Source organism: Zalophus californianus, chromosome 4 (genome assembly GCF_009762305.2).
Source record: "Zalophus californianus isolate mZalCal1 chromosome 4, mZalCal1.pri.v2, whole genome shotgun sequence".
Classification (NCBI taxonomy): Eukaryota; Metazoa; Chordata; class Mammalia; order Carnivora; family Otariidae; genus Zalophus; species Zalophus californianus.
In genome coordinates, this window is record NC_045598.1 from 44,019,794 (window position 1) to 44,032,751 (window position 12,958).

The following is a 12,958-nucleotide window of genomic DNA, read 5'->3' on the forward strand; positions in this document are numbered from 1 at the left end:
CTTCCTACAGCCCAGCTCTGAGCGCAGCATGTGTCATCTCCCTGCTGAAACAGCATCTGCAAATTAAGTTCAAGTTTCTCTTCCAGGCTTTCAGGGGTCTGTATATGATATGGCCCTAAATTCCCACTCCCTCCTTGTCCCACTGTTGCCCTACATGGACTCTGGTTCCAGTGGAGCCGAGTTCTGTGCCTTTGCAGTTTGCCGGTCCACGATGGCCACCGTCTCCACCTTACCCTCCCCTGCCCAGTGGCTTTCTGTCCGTGTCTTCTCACCGATCCAGTAGGCTGCTCTCACGAAACTTTTCCTACACCACCCAGAGAGATGCGGGCAGCTTCTTCCTGAACCCTCCGGCCTTTATTTCCTGAATTAGAAGAGTGTTAGGAAAGGAGCTTAGATTCTGCCACCAGATAGACCTGCGATTCGGTTCTGAAACTTCCTCTAATTAGTGTATCCTCTCCCTGAGGTTGAAGTTCCTTATCTGACAATCAAAGATAATAAAGTCCCGCTCACGTGGTGTATCTGAAGATGAAAGGAGGCTGGGAGATGTGAGGCCCTTGCTCAGAGCCTGGTCCAATCACGTTCCCTTGTCCCCCACACGCATAACATGACTTCTATCCCCTATTGGTTGATAGTAAGGACTTTGTCTTCTCCACGTGGTATTGCTCGAGGGGCTTCGAATAATTCTTCAAATACAGATGCTCAATGAACACATGGTCGGTGGAATGAACTGCCTCTTACTAGCTAAGTGGTTTCAGTTCACTTAACCTCTTGAGCGTCGTATCCTTGTCTTTAAAATTAGTGATATTAAGAATAAATCATTATGTTCCTTCCAGCTATGCCATTCTTTCATTCAAAAGCTGCCCCCACTTCCTCATCCCTATTCCCACTGCAGCCGCACGCTGGCTCCCGTGACCCTCTCCGGAAGGCTCGCGTTAGACCATCCATGATCGAGAACTGCCCGATCCGGAGGGCTCGCGTTGGACCACCCGCGACCGAGAACTGCCCGATCCGGAGGGCTCGCGTTGGACCACCCGCGACCGAGAACTGCCGGATCCGGAGGGCTCGCGTTGGACCACCCGCGACCGAGAACTGCCCGATCCGGAGGGCTCGCGTTGGACCACCCGCGACCGAGAACTGCCCGATCCGGAGGGCTCGCGTTGGACCACCCGCGACCGAGAACTGCCCGATCCAGAGGGCTCGCGTTAGACCATCCTGATCCGGAGGGCTCGCGTTGGACCACCCGCGACCGAGAACTGCCCGATCCGGAGGGCTCGCGTTGGACCACGCGCGACCGAGAACTGCCGGATCCGGAGGGCTCGCGTTGGACCACCCGCGACCGAGAACTGCGCGATCCGGAGGGTTCGCGTTAGACCATCCTGATCCGGAGGGCTCGCGTTGGACCACCCGCGACCGAGAACTGCCCGATCCGGAGGGCTGGCGGGAGGGCTCCTTTCCATCCTCCTGCTTGAGACCCGGCACCCTCCTTGCGTCAGTCTCAGTGCTCAGCCTTATGCCTGGCTCTGCTCACGCTTTGCCCTCCACAGCCTTGTTGTGGCGCAGGTCGCTCCTTGTTTCACTGAGCTCTCACTGTTCCACAGCCCCAGGCCCAGTGTGACCTCACTCACGGACTCCATGCAGAGGGTCCCAAGTCTTTCTAGACAGCAGAAGAATGGCAAGGCAGAAATGCAGTTTTCAAGCAAAATGCCTTGGTGCTGATCTCCTTGGTTCTATGCAGGGTCTCTGGCCTCAGGCTTGGCCATAATCACACTGTTCCGGGAAAAGAGGGTGTCATAGGCACAGGAGAGAATCTGAAAGGAGCATGGGACAATTTATATAGGAATCCAGCACTCCTGGGGAGGAGAGAGCCTGAGACCGCCAACCCCCCAAGCACTTGTCCCTGAGGTCTGCCGGTCCAGACACCCAGCAGGTGGACACTGATCTTGTCCCTGGTCCTAGAGCTGGTGGAAGGGCATCAAAAGCCTCAAAGGACAACACACCACAGGGGTCTGGTGGCTGAGCATCCACTGATGGAGGCCGAGGGCTCGTTTCTGGGCAGCGCATAGCTGTGAGGTTCTGTTTGGGGAAAACAGGAGGGGGTTGGTGTTTACGCACTGGCTCAGGACTGGTGTTGAACAGCGACACCTTCTGACAGTGGTGAGTCATTACAACAGTGAAGTGAAGGCTGGAATCCTCCGAACCTTTGGAATTCTTGGCTAGTTGGGAAGGAGGCAAGTGTCTTAAGAAAGAGATTGGACTTTCTGTTGAGAAGGGCAGGTGAGGGCTTGAGCAGTTAATTTGAAGCACAAAGATGTGACCATATTTTTACACTGAGCAGTGAAGTGGGACAAATCAGGCACACATACATGAACTTAGCCTGTTCTCATCCTACATAGGCAAAGCTACTGGACATCTCTACTTGGAGTCCTACAAGAACCTCAAATTCCTGCATGCCCCAGTTCCCACTGAAAGCTAGTTCATCCTCCTACAGGTCCCATTGTGGATTATGGCAAATCAGTTGCCCAAGCTGGAAGAATTGGAGGCATTCTTTAAAATATAAATCACTACACAAATATTTTTTCATTATATAAGTAATGTCTATCACAAAATGATTCCATTTTACAGATATGGGGACTGAGGCCAGAAGAGTCATCATGACGTCAAGGTCACATGACCAATACAAAGCAGTCCTCCCTTCCTACTGCATTATCTAGAGATAGTTCTAGAGAAGAGAACACATGCTTGACATTTCCAGATTTTTTTTTTTAAAGTCTTTTCAGATTCCAGTCTCTTTGGAGTGGGGTTTGTTTGTTCACATCCTCTAAATTCTTGAAGGCCTAGATTCAGTATTACTCCTAGGAAGCCTGCCCTGGTGTCCTGACCCATACTGATTCTATAACACATTCTACAAGATAATCTTGAGCCCTGCGGGTGTTGGGAGTATTGCATACCTCACCTCATTTCATCCTTACCGTGATCCTGTGAGTTTCATGGAGTGCCCCTCCGCCTCCCGCTTTTTCAAATGAGGAAATTGAAGTTGAGAGAAGCTAAGGGCAGAACCAGGATTTAAATTGGATCTGTCTGACTATAACCCTCACGTCTTTCTCTTGCATTGCTATGCTCACCTGCCAAGTACCCACAAGGAGGGGCACTTAGCATGGCTCTTCTCAATCTTGACTGTGCACTGGGAATCTTGCTGAGATGCACAGTCTGATCCTGGAGCTTGGGAGTGGGGTCAGAGATGACTCATTTCCAGCAAGTTCCCAAGTGATTCTGATGCTTCTGCTCTGAGAAGCACAGCTTGAGAAGCAGTAGTTCAGCACTGCGCCCCCCTTTCATTCTGTGGCAAAACAAACGGAGGCTTAGAGAAGTGATGTGACTTGCTTCAAGCCACAGAGCCAGTCAGTGGAAGGGGCAGCATAAGCACTGGGGAGCCGGCTTCTAGCCCGGAGCCTTCCCTACCTGACGTGTCAGTTCGTAAGCTGCTTCCTCTCATCTCCAGCCCTCCCTTTCCACGCTCTTTGATGCTGGAGCTGGGACCAGCCAAGCACACTGTTCTGTTTTGCCCATTGGCCCCGGCTTAGGGTCTGGGCACATGCTCCCAGGCAAGTGAGGAATGGGGAAAAGAGATGAGAGAGAGAGAGAGAGAGAGAGAAGGAGGAACTCCTCGACCATCACTGTGTTGGGTCGGGGAGAAGGGACTTGCTCCTCCGGGGTGCTCCCTGAGGACGTCTGTGCACTTTGCTCTTCGGTGAGAAGAGCACCAGCGACACCTCTGCTTCGCTAGGATCCAGTACAGCTGGATCCAGTTGGTGGTTTTGCCTATTCTTGAAGAACATCCTCACCATGCCTCAGCCTCCGGGGGCACCCCTTCCCCAGGGGTTGGGTCCCAGGGCCGCAGGGCCTTTCTCCAAGTGTTTACATTTAGTAATTCCAGCCTCCTCCCTTTGCCCAACCCCAGCCCTAGGAGTGAGGCGGCTTCCTGTCCTTGCTCCCTCCATGGTATCTCAGTGTTTTCTTCTTGGCCTTTCAGTTCCTGAGTCAGCAACTATAGCTTATTTTATTTTAAAATTTTATTTTTGGCGGTGGGGTAGGGGGACGCCTGGGTGGCTCAGTTGACCAACCAGCCTACTCTTGATTTTGGCTCAGGTCATGATCTCAGGGTCGTGAGATGAAGCCCCGCCTCAGGCTTCTAGCTCAGAGGGGAGTCTCCTTGAGAATACCGGCCCCCCACCCCCACCCCGTGCCTCTCCTGGCTTGTGTGCTCTCTCTCTCTAAAATAAATAAATACATCTTTTTTTTTTAAAAGATTTTATTCATTTATTTGACAGAGACACAGTGAGAGAGGGAACACAAACAAGCAGGGGGAGTGGCAGAGGGAGAAGCAGGCTTCTCGCCGAGCAGGGAGCCCGACATGGGGCTCGATCCCAGCACCCTGGGATCATGACCTGAGCCGAAGGCAGACGCTTAACGACTGAGCCACCTAGGCACCCCAAATAAATACATCTTTAAAAAGTTTTTATTTTTAAGTGATCTTTACACCTAACGTGGGGCTTGAACTCACAACCCTGAGATCAAGAGTCATGCGCTCCACCAACGGAGCCAGCCAGGTGCCCCCTGAGTCAGCAACTTTAAACCAGCTTCCATTTCTTTATACTAAATTCTCTGTTAAAATAACTGGACCTTGACTAATATACTCTATGATATATTAATTTAAAAATAAATCAAACATCCCCACTAGCCTCTGAATTCCTGGAAGTAATTGTGGTGAGTCTAGTATCTATGGGAGTGAGCACCAGGTCCACAATAGCAGGTACCCATGCTGGTGTCTGCATGCATGTGTGCGTGTGCACACACACATGCACACGCACACATGCATGAGCATGCAAACGCACACAGAAGGGATGAAGCTTTTCTCTACTGCTGGACCCATAGAAAGGCCTTTTTATTAAACATACGTTGATTGAACTGAAAAGACATTCTTGGCTTCCTACAGGTGGTGAGGATGGAAGAGAAGCCAGGTTGCAGAATCCACAGGACTTCTAATTACAGTTCTTCATTTAGCGGGCAGTCTTCCTCTCCGTTGCCAACTCGGGAAGACAGAGATAAGAATGCCCACATCTGGGCTGTTGTTCGAGTGAGAAGTCAGGGAGGGAAAGGGCTGACGCCATGGGTGGTTGGAGCTCACTTGGAGAGCTGCCAGGTACACCATGTTAATAGGGGATTAAGTCGATGTTCTAATCAGGCTCCAGGGGAGAAGAACAAGAAGCACACGGGAACTAGGAAGGTTAAATTGTGCATGAAGACCAGAGAGATGGGAGGTGATTTTCCGGTAGGGATGAAGCCTACAGGTTTCTCGGGGAAGGTTCTGGGTTTACGAGGAGCCTGGTGACCAGAGGACCACAGGACGACCCTCCACGTGCCAGACCCCACCAGGCCCTGGGGCTGCAGAGACGGACGTTCGGGGCAGGGCAGTCATCTTAGAAGCACAGGTCCATTCCATCAATTCATGCCCTTCATGTCATGGGGTGCTGGGCCCTGGGCCAGAGGCTGGGGCTACGAGGGCAAATGAAAGCAGGCTCTGACCTCAGGAATTCAGGATTTCATAAAGGGCATGGGAGACCAAAGAATCGCAGGCACATAAATCTTGGAGGGCTCCCTGCTGTTGCAATAGTCTTGTGGCCTCCCATTTCTCCTCTGCAGCCCATCAGGCTCGCTCACCGGTGCTGCATGCCCACCCCACGGCTCAGCTCCGCCCTGAGAGGGATCTTAGTGCCTGAGAACTCGGTTCAGGAGACAGACATGTCTGGGTTCGAATCCTTGTTCCCCGCCGCTTGTTAGCGCTGTGGCCTTGGGCAAGTCTGGGCCAGATTTCATCTGTGAAATGGGGTTGTACCTCGCCTCACAGGGGTGGGGTGAGGGGTGCCTGGCACATATTAACTGCTCAATAAATAGTTATTAGCTACCTTTTATTAAAGGCCTACTATGTGATGAGTGCTTTAAGTCCTTTATCTCATTTAATATTCAGATAATCATGTAGTATTCAGATAATCCTCTAAGGTGAAAATTATGCATCTACTTGAGACGAGTATAGATCTCCCATTTCTTCTGTTTCTGTGAAGGAGGGGGACCTCCATCTCAGTGCCCAGGGGCACGTCTTAGCTGGGAGCTTTTAGAGAAGGAAATGAACGAAGGGGTCTTCTTTTCTTGTTGGGGGGGATCTCGTCCTTGACATATACAGTTGTCTGACTCCAATACCCATTCCATCCCATCACTGGACGCTGCCTCTCTCTGCTCCTTGACGCTTCTCATGTTGCACAGCTGCTCAAAAGCCTTCGATGGCCCCACTGCCTACAGACTAAAGCAGTGCCTCCTAATCCTGGCATTCAAGGCCCTCTGAATGGGCCCCAAACCCGCCTTTCCAGCCTTTATTCTAATCTACTCCACCGCATGCCTACTGAGCTCAGGGCCAGCCTGGGGGCATGGTCCCTTCTCTGGTTCTTCCCTGCATGGTGCTGTCCTCAAGCCAAAAATCTCTCAGAGCACTCTGCTGAACCCCTCCCCAGCTTTTGAGTCCTAGTGGGAGGCAAGTGCCATACACCGAAGCTGCAGGCCAGATCCTCACCTTCCCAGCCTCCTGCAGCTGGGGCTTTGCAGTCAGAGGCATCCGCCTCCCCAGCCCAGCTCCGGCAGCTAGGGGCCCAGGAAGCAGGGGCTGTGGGGACTCTGTGGTGGAGAGAGGGGTGGCAGTGGCCACAGAAGCTCCATTTGGTTTCCCGAGGCAGCGCCGGGTCCCGGTCATGGTGTCGGCCAGGCAGGTCAGAGTCGCTGCTCTGTGGCCTCAGCAGGAGCTCCGAGGGGCCTTGTTCAGGGCCATATACCCTCCAAGGCTGGTTCTCCAGGCCTCCCAGAGATGCACTGAGATATTCAAGATCCTTGAATGCATCGCTTTTCTGTTTAAATGTCTGGAGTTGGGTTATGTTGCTTGCAAATGAATCTCACTATCAATGTGTTAGACACTGCACCGGGGATCTAGCTTGAAGAAGGCTCCGCCCTCAAAGACAGGCAATGTAGAGGTGTTGGGGGGCAAGACGTAAACATAGTCATCTTGTGTTTATGGCTTCAACTCATTTTTTTTGCAAGTCAGCTCTGTGCTAAGCACCTGCAGCACGAACGGTGCAGGGGTTGAAGCCAAAAACAAGGCAGAGAAAGGACAATAAATGCACTCTGTCCTCCCATCCAGCTGCACTAAGGGAAGCCTTGCCTGTTCCTCAAAGTAAACTCAGTTACGGACAGAGCCCTCTTTGACCGCTACCCCTGCCCCATCTCATTTAGACCCTGTTGTTCTTTCTATGTCTGTAAGCAAGTTATGACAGAGCCTGTGGGGGCAGCTCGGGACACACTGAATGAGAGCACTGATGTGCCAGGCACTAGGCTAGACTCTGGGCGGACAGAAACAGCAGTACATTCGCGATACCTGGCCGCTGTGAGCCGGCCACGTTATAGGCATTCTCTTGCTTCTTCTCCCAGCAATTCTATGAATAGGCACTATTAAGCTACTTTTAGAGGTGAAGTGTGAGCCTGGCTCAGAGTTACAGAGCTGTTTAAAGGCAGAGGCAGGAAATCATTGCCCCCTGCACCTGCTCAGCCCCACCTGCCTCACTTCCTGGCCAGAGTGGCTTTAGTGACAACTCCCGCCCCCAAAACCTGGATGGGTTGTCACAAACCGGGGAGCCCCGGTGTCGGTGTCAGCCGACGAGGAGAAACTGCTGGTCCTGTCTACTGGCTGGGCTAGACCAAACCACCAGGGTTCCCGACGTTCCCTGGCAGCTAGCCAGGAGCCAAGCAGCTCAACATGGCAGTGCAAGGGGTGCGTGCCCAGAGAGAGCAAGAGAGGGGAATAATCCAGCCAATGAATCACTTGCCCCATGCCCTGCATACTCCAGGACCGTTCCAAAATACAGTGAGTCTCTATTAGTCTGCTCGGGCTGCCATAACAAAACACCAGAGTCTGAGGGCCGAAACAACAGAGATTGACCTTCTCTCAGTTCTGGAGGCTGCGAGTCTAAGATCGAGGGGCCAGCAGGGTTGGTCTCTGGTGGGAGCTCTCTTGCTGGCTTGTAGACAGCAGCCTTCTGGCTGTGTCCTCACATGGCAGAGAGAGAGCCAGCTCTCAGGTGTCTCTTCTTACAAGGGCACTAATCCCATCATGGGGCCCCACCATCATGACCCCATCTAAACCTAACTACCTCCCAAGGGAATGACCTCCCAATTCCATCACCTTGGGGGTTAGGGCTTCAATATGTGAACTCAGCGGACACACTTTGGTCCATAGCAGAGTCCACCTGACTTCCCTAGCCCCTTGTATTCACTCCCTCCTCCTCTGCCTTATTTCTCCTCCCATTCCCTCTTGCTTCCCGGGATCTGTACCCTTCTCACAAAGCTTTTGCCTCAGGTTCTCTTTGTAGGAAACCTGGCTAAAATAGCCGTCGATCCCCGTAGGGTGACAGGTGGAAGACCAAACTGTAGAGGGTACAGAAGTAACGTAAGCAAGGCAGGGATTTCCCTGGTGGGGAGGTAGGTGAAGCAGGTAAGAGCCGGACTGGGTTTTGAAGGAAGAATCCACTCATTCAGTAATGACTGTGAAAAACCTCCTGCCAGGGCTGTTCTCTGTGCTGGGAATACAGCAGTGAACAAAATGGACAAAACCCTCCCCTTCATGGAATTTACATGCGTGTGGATGGAGCCAAATGACAGATGGACAGACGGATGGATGGACGGACGGACGGATGGATGGACAGGTGGATGGACAGATGGACAGGTGATATGACCGATGGAGAGAAATAAAGCTGGGAAGAAGAATAAGGAGGGCTGGGAAGGAAGTTTTAATATTTGGAAGGAGGTGAGGGAGAGGTGACCGGAAGTTCACCATGTAGAGGGCGAGAAGGTGAGTGAGGGGTTTCCACATTCCCAGCGGAGGTCACGGCAGGTGTAAACACACAAATGAGCACACTGTGCTCTGGGCATGCAGGGCGTTCAGCAAGCTGGAGGGCGTCAAGAAGGGGCCCCGCGAGGAAGCTGCACTTCAGGGCCTCAAACACCAACGCGAAGAGTTGGAACTTTTCCAGTATTTTTCCCTATTTTTCCCTTCCTGTCTCTTCCTTCTCTCTCCCCACTCCCCTCCTCTCTTGTCCCCTCCCCCTCATTCCTCCCCTCCTCTTTCCCTCTCTCATCTAACACACATTTCCTCAATGCCTGCCACGTGTGGGCGACTGAGCCAGGTACAGGGATAGAGTCTGGTACGACCTTGCTCGTCGACCTGTACTGCGAGACGATGAGCGAGTGTGAAAAGTACAATGACAATGGCAGCATGCACTCTGGGAGCACGGGAGAGGCTCCCCGGAAGGGGTCATCCCCAGAGCAGCGTTTGAAAGATAAGTGGGTTAGACTGTGCGGACAGGGCCCTCCTGAGTGGGGGCAGGAATCAGGGTGCTGTGTGCAGCTGCAGGAGGAGCTCCGGGAGAGGACAGGCAGGGGTGTTGGGGTGCAGCTGGGGCGGGAGCAGCTGTGCTGTAGCCCAGGTGTAGGCTGTGATCATTGCCCCATTTTACAGATGAGGAAACCGAGGCCCGGAGCAATGAAGTAACACAGTTACATGGTGACTGGCAGAGTTGAGGTTCAAGCTGGGGTGCCTGACCCTGGGCTCTGCTCTTAGCAGGCATCCTATGTGACCACCCAGGGAAGCCTGGTAGGAGGCTTGATCTTCGTCCAGGCAGGAGTGTGGAGGCCAGACCCAGGAACGGGGCCAGGAGGGCAGCCCTGGGGGTTGGGATGTGTCTCCCTGCTCTGTCTTCAGAATATTTTGTCTTGGTGTTCCTGTCTTAAGAAGCTCCGTTCATGGGGCGCCTGGGTGGCTCAGTCGTTAAGCGTCTGACTTCGGCTCAGGTCATGGTCCCAGGGTCCTGGGATCGAGCCCCGCATCGGGCTCCCTGCTCGGCAGGAAGCCTGCTTCTCCCTCTCCCTCTCCCCCTGCCTGTGTTCCCTCTCTCTCTCTCTCTCTCTCTCTGTCAAATAAATAAATAAAATCTTAAAAAAAAAAAAAAAGAAGCAGCTCCGTTCATGTGGCCTCTACCCGGGATGCTCCACTCATCCTCAGTCTCCAGATCTGCTTCGTCCCCCTCAGTGTGGCTAGGCTCCCTCCACCTTCTAGAAGCTTCTCTCATTACTACCATCCGAGCTGAGGGTGAAAGGCAAAGGGCCAGGGAAAGGATGTGGCATTAGAGGGCTGGCAGAGTATCTAATCTCTCCGGCCTTAGGTCCTTATCAGAGAGTCAGGAAAGAAAAACATCATATACATTCACGGGGCCGCCGTGAAGACAAAATGAGGTAATTTACCTGGCTGTGCATCCGAACGAGGAAAGCTCCATGCTTTTGTGCACTTAACGCCGCATCACACATTCTCCTTCACACTCTCGCCTTCCAGAGGGTTTGTGGCGTAGTGGAAATAGCATGGATTCTGAGTTTAGACAGAGGTGGGCTTGACCCCAGGGCTGCTCTTACCGCCTCTGGGATCTGGGGCAAATCACTACTTGGTTCTTCAGTTTCCTCAACTGTAAATGGGGGCTAGAGACCCCTGTGTGGGAGAGTTGTGTGATTTGGTGTGATGAGGATAAGTGGTGAGGCTCGCTAACCACTCAGACCCCCAGGGGAGGGAAAGGGGGCACAAAGCATGATCTGAAAGACCTGTGCCTTCTTGGCGGCACAAAGCAGGCTCTTACCTGTACGCCCGAGTGAGAGGGGCTCTCCTACATTCTGCTTCTCCAGCCGATGCTCTCCTGCCTCAGCCCCTGTCTTCCCATGTGTCAGAGCCTCAGACTGTCAGCTAGAGCCGATCACCCATGGGGTGGCCCCCCTGCAAGAGTCACCAAGGCTCCAGTCGACTCTGCATGGCCCATTGGGTGCTCGGGAACACCCTGGGGTCCTCGGAGCTGCCCCTCAGGGAGGGCTGATACTGCTTGTGACCGCCTTCTGCAGCCTCCTCAGCTCTTCGGCCAGGCTGCTTGAGAACAGCTCTAGGTGACTCAGAGGACCCCAGAAGCCCTCTTTTCTGGAACCGAGGTGAAGGAAATAGCACAGCATGTTAGCAGCTGTCCACAGAGAAAGCTCTCCATGAACACTCCTTCAGAGCCCACCCTTTCTGACTCTCCGAGTAGTTTTCTGTGGTTGCATAACAAGTGGACCACACAGACCTGCGTTATGTCACAGCTGTTGTAGGTTACAAGCCCAGCAGGGCTCACCCAGCTTCTCTGCTTCCAGTCCCAAGAGGCCAGAGTCAAGGTGTAGGCAGGCTGGTCTCTTGTCTGGAGTCTCTGGGGGAAGAAATCACTTCCAGGCTGGTCTTTGGCAGAATTCAGTTCCTTGAAGACTATAGCACCAAGGAAGGCCCTGTCGCCTTGATGACTATCGGCCATGGCCATTCTCTCAACTCCTCAAGGCACCCACATTCCTTCTCACGCGGCACCCCCATCTTCAGCAATGATGAGTCAGTGTCCCCTACTGTGTGGAGTCTTTGCTCTTCTCTTCTGCTTACCAGCTGGAGAAAACTCAGTGGTCACATTAGGCCCACCTTAGGCATCTTCCGTTCGGAAAGTCAACTGTGCCATATAATATGTGACATAACATAATCACGGAAGCCATATCTCATCATACTCATAGGTCCTAGGGATTCAACTATGGGGGCATTTTTAGAATTCACACCTTCTAAGCAGAACTGATATTTCAGTGGTATACATCAGTGTGGCTGGGCTGGTTGTTCAAATTTTGAAATATGTCCATGCCAGTGAGTAAAAAGCTGCTCCCCCAAGATGCCTTCCCTTGCGGGTACCTGGGTCCCTCCTCCTGGAGTCCCCAGCATCTGGACTTCCCTATGACTCAGCAAGTACAGGGTTAGCCCTGAGCCGCCCAGGGGAGTCCCAAGCCCTGCACAGCACTTCCATTCTGTAGGTTAGTGCCTCAAGGTTGTTAAATATCTCGAATAACACCTTGACCTCCAAGTGTAGGAGTTAGGAAACCAGTTCTAGAGCATTGAAATTTTGCACCCTAGTGTTGGTCATATGACTATGGTATTGATATTGATTGTCTTGGTATCTTTTTCAAAATTGCCATTTTAATATCATGTTACACTGGTTAAATCTTCTTGTCCAGTTTAATTCTTGCAGCTACTCAGTGTGATCATTTTTCTTCCCCCTGCTGGAGAGCTTGGAAAGTGGAGATTCAAAGACAGTCCATAACTTACCCAAAGACACAGCTGGGAAGTAGCAAAATTGGCCAGTTTCTAGCACCCATCATTTCTCCGTGTGTGTCCCTCGGGTCCTTCAAACTCAACCTGCCTAAAACCCAACACAAACTCCCTCTTAAACCCAGTCCTTCCCCAGTGACCCCATCTCAGGAAGTGCCACCATTGTCTATTGGGTTGGAAAAGCCTGAAATCTAGAAGTTATCACTGTGAACTCCCTCTGCTGTCCCTCCCCACAGCCATCACCAAGCCCTGCTGATTTTGCTTCCTCTGTATATCCGCAGTCAACAGACTTTTTCCCCACCATCTCCCTAGCACCAGCTGCCACCATCTGTCACCCAGTCCTACAACAGCCTCCTCACAGGTCTTCCTCCATTTGTGCCCATTCGGACGCATTAGGTGGCACCAGGTGTTCTTAAAATAAAGGATGTGATGCCAACCCTCTGCAGACCGTCACTCATTTCCCGTTGCTCCAGACAGACCTGGCCCAGGAGACCCCAAGTGATCCCCTACCAACCTCGCCAGACTCGGCTTGCCCCTCCTTCCCCTTTCTCTCCACATCCTGGCCACACAGATCTCTTCCAGTGCCTCTAATGGATCACACCCCTGCCCACCTCAGGACCTGTGTATGGACTTATGCCAGTCTGCTCAGGCTGCCTAACAAAA